Here is an 8,010-nt window from a genome sequence, read left to right on the forward strand (position 1 = left end):
TGAGCTTGAAAGCTCGCTATTATTTCTCCCACCTTAAAAACCCAGCGCTGATCTCACTTTTCCTTCCCTGCTCTGTTCCATTTTCTGCTCCTGTTTACAGAAAAATTGCCTAAAATAGTTGTCTCCTCTTGCTGTTTCAAATTCTTTTCTTCCTTTTCTCTCTTCGACTCTGAGCCCTTGTCCCGCTTATAAAGACATGACTTGATAACATCAACATCTGTTCCCTGCTGTGAAACCCTGTGGTCATTCCAGAGCCTGCATCTTAGTTAAACTGTGAGTCGTGCTGTTGACTTCAGCCTTCTCCTTCAAAATGGGAAATGTTTCTTTTCTTCCAGGACAACACATACAAAGAACCTGCCTGTCAATGCAGGAGACACAAGAGACACAAGTTTGATCCCTCGGTTGGGAAGATTACCCTGGAGTAGGAAATGGCGACCTGCTCCAGTATTCTTGCTTAGAAAATCTCATGGACAGAGGAGCCGGCTGGGGTCCAGTCCCTGGGGTCACAAAGAGTCAGACATGACTGAGTGACTGAACACATATACAAAAACGTATATTAGTTGAGGTCTTAGCAGATATAGATAAAATAGCAGGGATTTTAAAGAGAAATTTTCATGAATGTTGAGAGAAGCCTGACAGAGCAAAGGGATGTTATTAACCTGAAGAATAAGCACCCCAGGAAGCTGTTGGCATTTTCAGACCTGAAGGGGTCTGAAAGGTGCAAATGTTGTTAAAGGACCTTGTTGGGAGTTGGAACCAAAAAAGGGGGTGCACAGAGAGTGGTCCTGGAGAATGTAATCCCTGCCAGAGCTGCTCTGAGGAGGGATGGCAGGGAGACGTGCCCGTCACTCCACCTGTATCCTCTGTTGTCCAGACAGAGATGCTCATTGGATAAACCCAAAGGGGAACCAGACGGCAAGCACACCCACAGGATGGATCAAGCGGTGGCAGCCTTCCAGGGCACACGCAGCTGGGTAAGGCAGAGGAAGGACCTCAGAGGGCAGCAGCGCCTGCAGAGCAGGCAACACTGACTATCCCTCTCTGTCTGGGCTGGGTCCCCTCCTGCGAAGTTGGACTTCCTGGTGATTCTGTCCTCAGATGTCTTCTTCCCTTCTCTAACCACACTTCCTTTGTGATCTTTTAAGGTCTCATGGCCTCCAGTACCATCCATTTGCTGATGACCTTGACATTTATATCCTCAGATGAAACTTCACTTGGAAACCCACTCTTATATTCAACCTCTGCTCAACAGTAGCCCTGGTTCCCAGGTTCACAATGAAATTCCTGAGCATCCACACCCCCGCCCACCCCCACCCAGGACCTGCTCCTCCAAGAGTCTTCTGTATCTCAGGTCATGACGATTTGATCTTTCTAGTTGCTAGGTCAACAGTCTTGGCTTCATTCTAGCTTAGTTTTGTTAAATCTCACATCACGTATCCAGTTTATCAACACATAAGTTTCGCTCTACTTTGAAAACAGTTCGAGAATTCAGCACTTCTCCTCACCTTGACCGCTAAGACCCCTGGCCAAGCAGCACTGCCAGTTACACAGACCATTGCAGTAGCCTGTGTGGAGGGTGCTATGGTGTGCTTCCCAGACCCTGTGGCCCGCTCAGAACTGAGCCCGCATTCCCTCCACTGCTGAAGGGCTGGTGGCTGAAGGTTCTCAGTGAGTCCCTCACTGGGAATTGTCCTTCCCTGAAGAGAGCTGCCTAACGCAAGTCCCGTCTTTGTCTTGGAGTCAGTATGCATCTAGTTTCTGGCCCCTATAGGGTAGAAAGACCCAGCTCTCTTAAGTCTGGACAACACTAAAGGACCATTCCAGCTTCCAAGACCCCTGGGATCATATGAAGCTTTCTTGCACCTGCATGTCTGAACAAACCCTCCCTCTGCTAAATCTGTTTTTTTCCCCACTCCCCACATAAATCCAAGGTGATCCCTGCTAAAGTTTCTTCATGCAGATTTCTATCTTGGAGTCTGGCAGGGAAACATACCTAAGAAGGCTTCTTGGTGACCTCCCTGAGATCATTCTTGTCCTCCTATAGTCTATTGCTACACACAACAGCAAGAGTGCCCAAGTTAATGCTATGGACAATAGTATGGAGTTCCTTGAAAAATCAAACATAGAATAGCAGAACAATCCAGCAATTCCTCTTGTGCATATTTATTTATCCAAAAGAGTTGAAAGGAGTCTTAAAGAGCTCTTTGCACACCCACATTCATAGCAGCATTATTCATAATAGCCAAAAAGTGAGAACAATGCAAGTATCCATTGATGAATAAATGGATAAAAAGATGTGGTGTATATATATACACAATGGAGTATAATTCAGCCCTAAAGAAGAAGAAAATTCTGACATATGCTATACCATGGAGGAGCCTGGGAGACATTATTCTAAGCAAAGTAAACCAGTTATGCAACCACATGTTTGATTCCAATAATATGGAGCCCCTTGGTAGTCAAACTGATAGAGATGCAAAGTAGCATGGTGGTGGGGGCTGGGGGGAGGGGGAATGGGGAGATATTTAATGATTAGAGAGTTTCAGTTTTGCAAGCAGTTTTGCAAGATGAAAAGGGTTGTTAGGAAAGTAAGTTTTATGTAATGTGTATTTTATCACAATTGAAAAACAAACAAGCCAAAAAAAAAAAAAACCAAGTCAGATCATGTCATATCCTGCTCAAAACTTTTGGATGGTTTCCGCTTTTATTCAGAGCAAGATCAAAGTCCTTAGGGTCAAGCATCTTGGTGACATGACCCCATTAACTCTCTGAGTCTAGTCTCTTCCTTGGCTACATGGGCCTCCATGAAGTCCCTCCAATACGGCAGCCCTGCTGCTATGCCCCATCCTTGCTTTTCCTGCTGGGAACCCCTTCCCTGCGATATTGTGTGGCTCATCGCATCTCCTTTAAGTCAGTGTTCAAGTTCACCTTCTCCGGGTGGGCTTTCCTTATCTGTGCGATTGCAGCCCCTCCTCCCCCCTGACATTCTATCTCCATTCTCGAATTCAGTCTTCTCCCTAAAACATGATCACTTCTCCCATACTCTAGCGCTTACCTGTTTTAATTATTACCTCTTTTAATTATCTTCTGCCTCCTCTAGAATGTCCTCTCTAAGGACAGGAATATTGCCTCTTTTATCATGGCTACATCACAAATGCTGGAAAAGTGATCAGCACATAGTAGGTGGTCAATAAAAACTTGAAGAATGAGTGTTAGGAACTGGGGATATATTTTATTGATGAAATAAAATTTGTTTGCCCCTTCTCCATCTTTAGGACAGTTAAGAAGAGGTTTCTAAAAACATAATACAGTTTGGAACATTTTCCCCCCATAGATTTAGTTTAACCTGGGAAGGATTTAATCAGAACAGTTCATTTTTTAAGAGGAAATGCCCCTGAGGATGGATATTTCTGTGCCCGGTATAAAGATGATCTTTGACTTTGCCTCATGCGATTGAAAGAACACACTTGAAATGTTTCTGTCTCACTTTTGGACTACAGTTCCTGGACAGGGAGATGGTCTGGCCATCAACAGATGAATGGATAAAGAAGCTGTGGTACATATACACCATGGATTATTACTCAGCCATTAAAAGGAACACATTTGAGTCACTTCTAATAAGGTGGATGAACCTCGAGCTTATTATACAGAGTGAAGTAAGTCAGAAAGAGAAAAACAAATATATTTATGCATATGTATGGAATCTAGAAAGATGGTACTGATGAATCTATTTGCAGGGCAGCAATGGAGATGCAGAGAGAATGGACTTGTGCACACAGGTGGGGGAAGGAGATGGTGGGACAAATGGAGAAAGTAGCATAGAAACACGTCTATTATCATATGTCAAATGGAGAGCCAGTAGGAATTTGCTGTATGACTCAGGGAGCTCAAATCCTTGCTCTTTGACAACCTAGAGGGGCGGGATGGGGTGGGAGGTGGGAGGGAGGTTCAAGAGGGAAGGGACACATGTACACCTATGGCTAATTGGTGCTGATGTATGACAGAGACCAACACACTATTGTAAACCAATTATCCTTCCATTTAAAAATGATTACCTTTTTTTTTAAAGGCAGGAGAAATGTTTCTAGCAACATGGCAAGTCTTCCAATATGAATGATCCAAGTAGGTCCCTGTAGAGTAGAGGGAAGTGAGAGGTACCAGAGATGCAGGGCCTCAGCTCTCACTGTGGGCTGCTGCAACAGCCAAGATCTATACTCAGGCCTATGCTTGGCAAGTATGAGAGTGCAGGGCTCTGTTACCCTTTTCAGGAGCCATTTCGGTCATGCCTTTAAGACTAGAATCCAGTCAAAAGGACCCACTGAAGACTGCACCATGATTTCAGCTTATCATATATCTTCCAAGCTGTAGCGCTGAGAGAGAGAGGAGGAGGAATTATTTATTTGAACTTCAAATTATTGGGCCATTTATTAAAATAAATTTAAAGTTATGATCCATTATGCATTTTAGTTTATTGCATGCTAAGGTGTTAATTGGTTTCCCTGGATTCAGAGAATTTCGGCTCTGTTGGCTCCAGTGTTCAGCCCTCGTTTGTGGACTGAAACATTCAGAATTCAGCTTGCAGGCCTGTGCAGATAGGACTATGCATTTATTAAGTGGTCTGCTTTCCTAGGGCAATGCTTTCCAAGAGTACTGATAAAATCTTATATTTTGCCCCAAACCTTATTTTTATACTTTTTTTTCAAATTTAGACAGAGGAGAAATGGATATTTTTTTAACCTAATGAAGGCGTCTGATTTAACTCATCAGTGCTCCAGACCCAGAAGGACTAGGAGTGCTGGTGCATGGGGATGATGAACACAGAGAATGGCCATGATAAACAAATGCACCACTGTCCCCAAGTTTCCTTGCATCTAGACCTCGGTAACGTCTTCCTTGCATGCTTCCTCATACTCAGGTTCCCAGGTGATCATCAACCTTCACTGAGTTATCACAGAGTGGTGAATTGTGTGTGTGTGTGTTAGTTTCCGTTGCACAGCTAAGTGATTCAGTTACACATATATCCATCCTTTTCCAGGTTCTCTTCCTATCCAGGTTGTTGTGGGACACGGAGTCGAGTTCCCTGTGCTGTACAGTAGGTCCTTGTGGATGATCTGTGTTATATTTAGTAGGGTGTATATGTTAATCCCAAACTGCTAGTGTATCCTCTCCTCTACATTTCCCCTTTGGTAACTCTTGTTTGTTTTCAAAGTCGGTGAGTCTGTTTCTGCTTTGTAAGTAAGTTCATTTGTACCAGTAGTGAATTTTTAATGTGTTTTAGTTTGTTTACTTATTGGCCATTCCCGTGGCATGTGGAATCTCCGTTCCCCCACCAGGGATCAAACTCACACCCTCTCCATCAGAAGCATGGAGTCTCAACCACTGGACTGCCAGGAAAGTCCTCCCACGTATCAGTAGTGAGCTTATACAATGGGATCATGCAGTGTGGACTTCTTTCATCCGACTTTCCTCCACTGGGGATAATTATTTGGAGATCCACACATGCTGTTGCAGGCAACGATGGTTTCTTTCTCTTTGTTCTAAGCACTAGTTCACTGCATGGACATCCCAAAACACATCTATGCATTTACTTGTTGATGGATATTTGGGCTGGTTTCCAGTATTTGTCTGTTAGAAATGAAGCAACGAGGGGTGTTCGTGCACAAGTCTTTGTGTGGACCTGAACTTCCATTTATTTGGAGAGGCTGGGGTGACCTGCGGGTGAAACGGCTATATCAAAAGGCAGGTGAATGTTCATTTCCTTAAGAAACAGCCTGTTTACTATCATGATTGTACCATTTCACGTTCGCACCGACTCTTCTCTACCAGGTGGAGGCAGGAGCTTGGGATCCCTCCTGGACCTCCCTCCAGTGACACCCAAGGAGGAGTCTCCTACTTATTGCTGGGTGGGATGGGGTCCTGGCTGCCCATGTGGTCCCCACTGACCTGGGAAGGGGAAGTTGTGCCTTATTACCAGTGGGCAGGCATGACAACCCTGACTCCCTGCGTGACCATGATCCTAGTGAGACGGAGGGGGCCCTCAGCACAGTATCCACAGGGTGGAGGGACTCTGGCTCCACATGTTGGTGTGGGTGGACGGCCAGTTTTTTCCAGGGGTGTTTGTAGGGCAAAGGGTGGTTATTGTCTAAAAGGTCTCTGTCTCGCTAGGCTGCCTCTTTCCTGGTCCTTTGGCTAGAAGGGCTTTCGCTGGAGCATTTTGGTTGCAGCCATTGGTGTTTCTGAGTTGCTGTTTCCTTCAGCTCTAAATCTGAGATACGTGAGGCAGAAAGAAAACCCAGGGAGAGCCCTGCCTTCTCATGCTTGGGGTCCTGAGGCTCCTGGCTGGCCTGCCTTCTCTCCGTGGTTCAGAATCCTGCTGGGTTTGTCTTGTATATCATGTCAAGCTCATTCTCAGGTTGCAAGTGTTTTCTGTTTCTGATTAGTTGAGTGTTTTTATCATAACAGGGTGTTAGATATTGTCAGATGCTTTTTCTGCACCTGCTGAGGTGATCATGTGGTTTTTGTCCTATATTCTATTAATATGGTGTATCACATTGATAGTTTTTGATTGTTGAACCAATCTTATACTCCTGGGATAAAATCCCACTTGGTTGGGTTGTATAATCCTTTCCATATGTTGCTGATTTGGTTTGCTGGTAATTTGTTGAGGATTATGCATCTACATTCATAAAGGATATTGATCTCTAGTTTTCTTGAGATGTTGTAGTTTGATTTTGGTATCAGGATAATACTGGCTTCACAGGATGAGTTGAGGGAAGTGATATATTATTTTTTGCAAAAATTTGAGAAGAATTGGTGTTAATTCTTTAAATGACTGGTAGACTTCACCAATGGAGGTTGTTCTGGACATTTTGTTGAAAAATTTTTGATTACTGATTCAGTCTCTACTTGTTAGAAGTAGAGATTAGTTAGAACTATCTTCTTCAGTCAATTTTAGTATTTCTGTTCTTTTAGGAATTTAACCATTTCATCTAGGATGTTTAATCTGTTGGCATAAACTTGTTCCTAGCATTTTCTTATAATCCTTTTTATTTCTGTAAAGTTCATAGCAACATCTCCTCTTTCATTTCTGCTTTTAGTTATTTGAGTATTTTCTTTTTTTTTGGTTAGTCTACCTAAAGACTGTCAATTCTGTTGATCTTTCCACAGAACAAGTTAATACTTTTCTCTCTTGTTTCTGTGTTCTCTATTTCACTGATTTATGCTAATCTAATCTTCCTTTTGCTTGGTTCATTAACATTTACTTCTCTATTTTCTTAAGAAGTTAGGCTACCAGCTTGAGGTCTCTCTCTTTTTTAATAGAGCAGTTATAGTATCACTTGCCCTCTAAAGACGGCTTTAACTGAATCCCATAAGCTCTGGTATGCTGTGTTTTTGTTTTCACTCATCTTGACGTAGTTTCTAACTTCTCTTGTGATTTTTTTCTTTGACCTCTTGATTATTTAGCAGTGTATTGTTTCATGTCCACATACTTGTAGAGTTCCCAAATTCCCTTCTGCTATTGATTTCTAATTTCATTCCTCTATGGTCAGAAAACATACTTTGTATGATTTAACTTCTTTTAAATTTATTCACATTTGCTTTACAGCCTCACATGTGGTCTGTCCTGGAGAATGTGTGCTTGCGATGATGGTGTGTCTGCCAGGGTTGGATGGAGTCCTCTACATAAGTCTGGTAGGTTCAGTTTTGGTTTATCATGTTCACGTCTTCCATTTACTTGTTATCTTCTGTCTAGTTGCTCTGTATGTTATTAAAAGTGTGGCATTATTCAGCTGTTTTGTTAAATTGTCTATTTCTATTGGAAAAGACTCTGATGCTGGGAGGGATTGGGGGCAGGAGGAGAAGGGGACGACAGAGGATGAGATGGCTGGATGGCATCACTGACTCAATGGACGTGAGTCTGAGTGAACTCCGGGAGTTGGTGATGGACAGGGAGGCCTGGCGTGCTGCGATTCATGGGGTCGCAAAGAGTCGGACACGACTGAGCGATTG

Source organism: Bubalus kerabau, chromosome 14, assembly GCF_029407905.1.
Source record: "Bubalus kerabau isolate K-KA32 ecotype Philippines breed swamp buffalo chromosome 14, PCC_UOA_SB_1v2, whole genome shotgun sequence".
Lineage (NCBI taxonomy): Eukaryota > Metazoa > Chordata > Mammalia > Artiodactyla > Bovidae > Bubalus > Bubalus kerabau.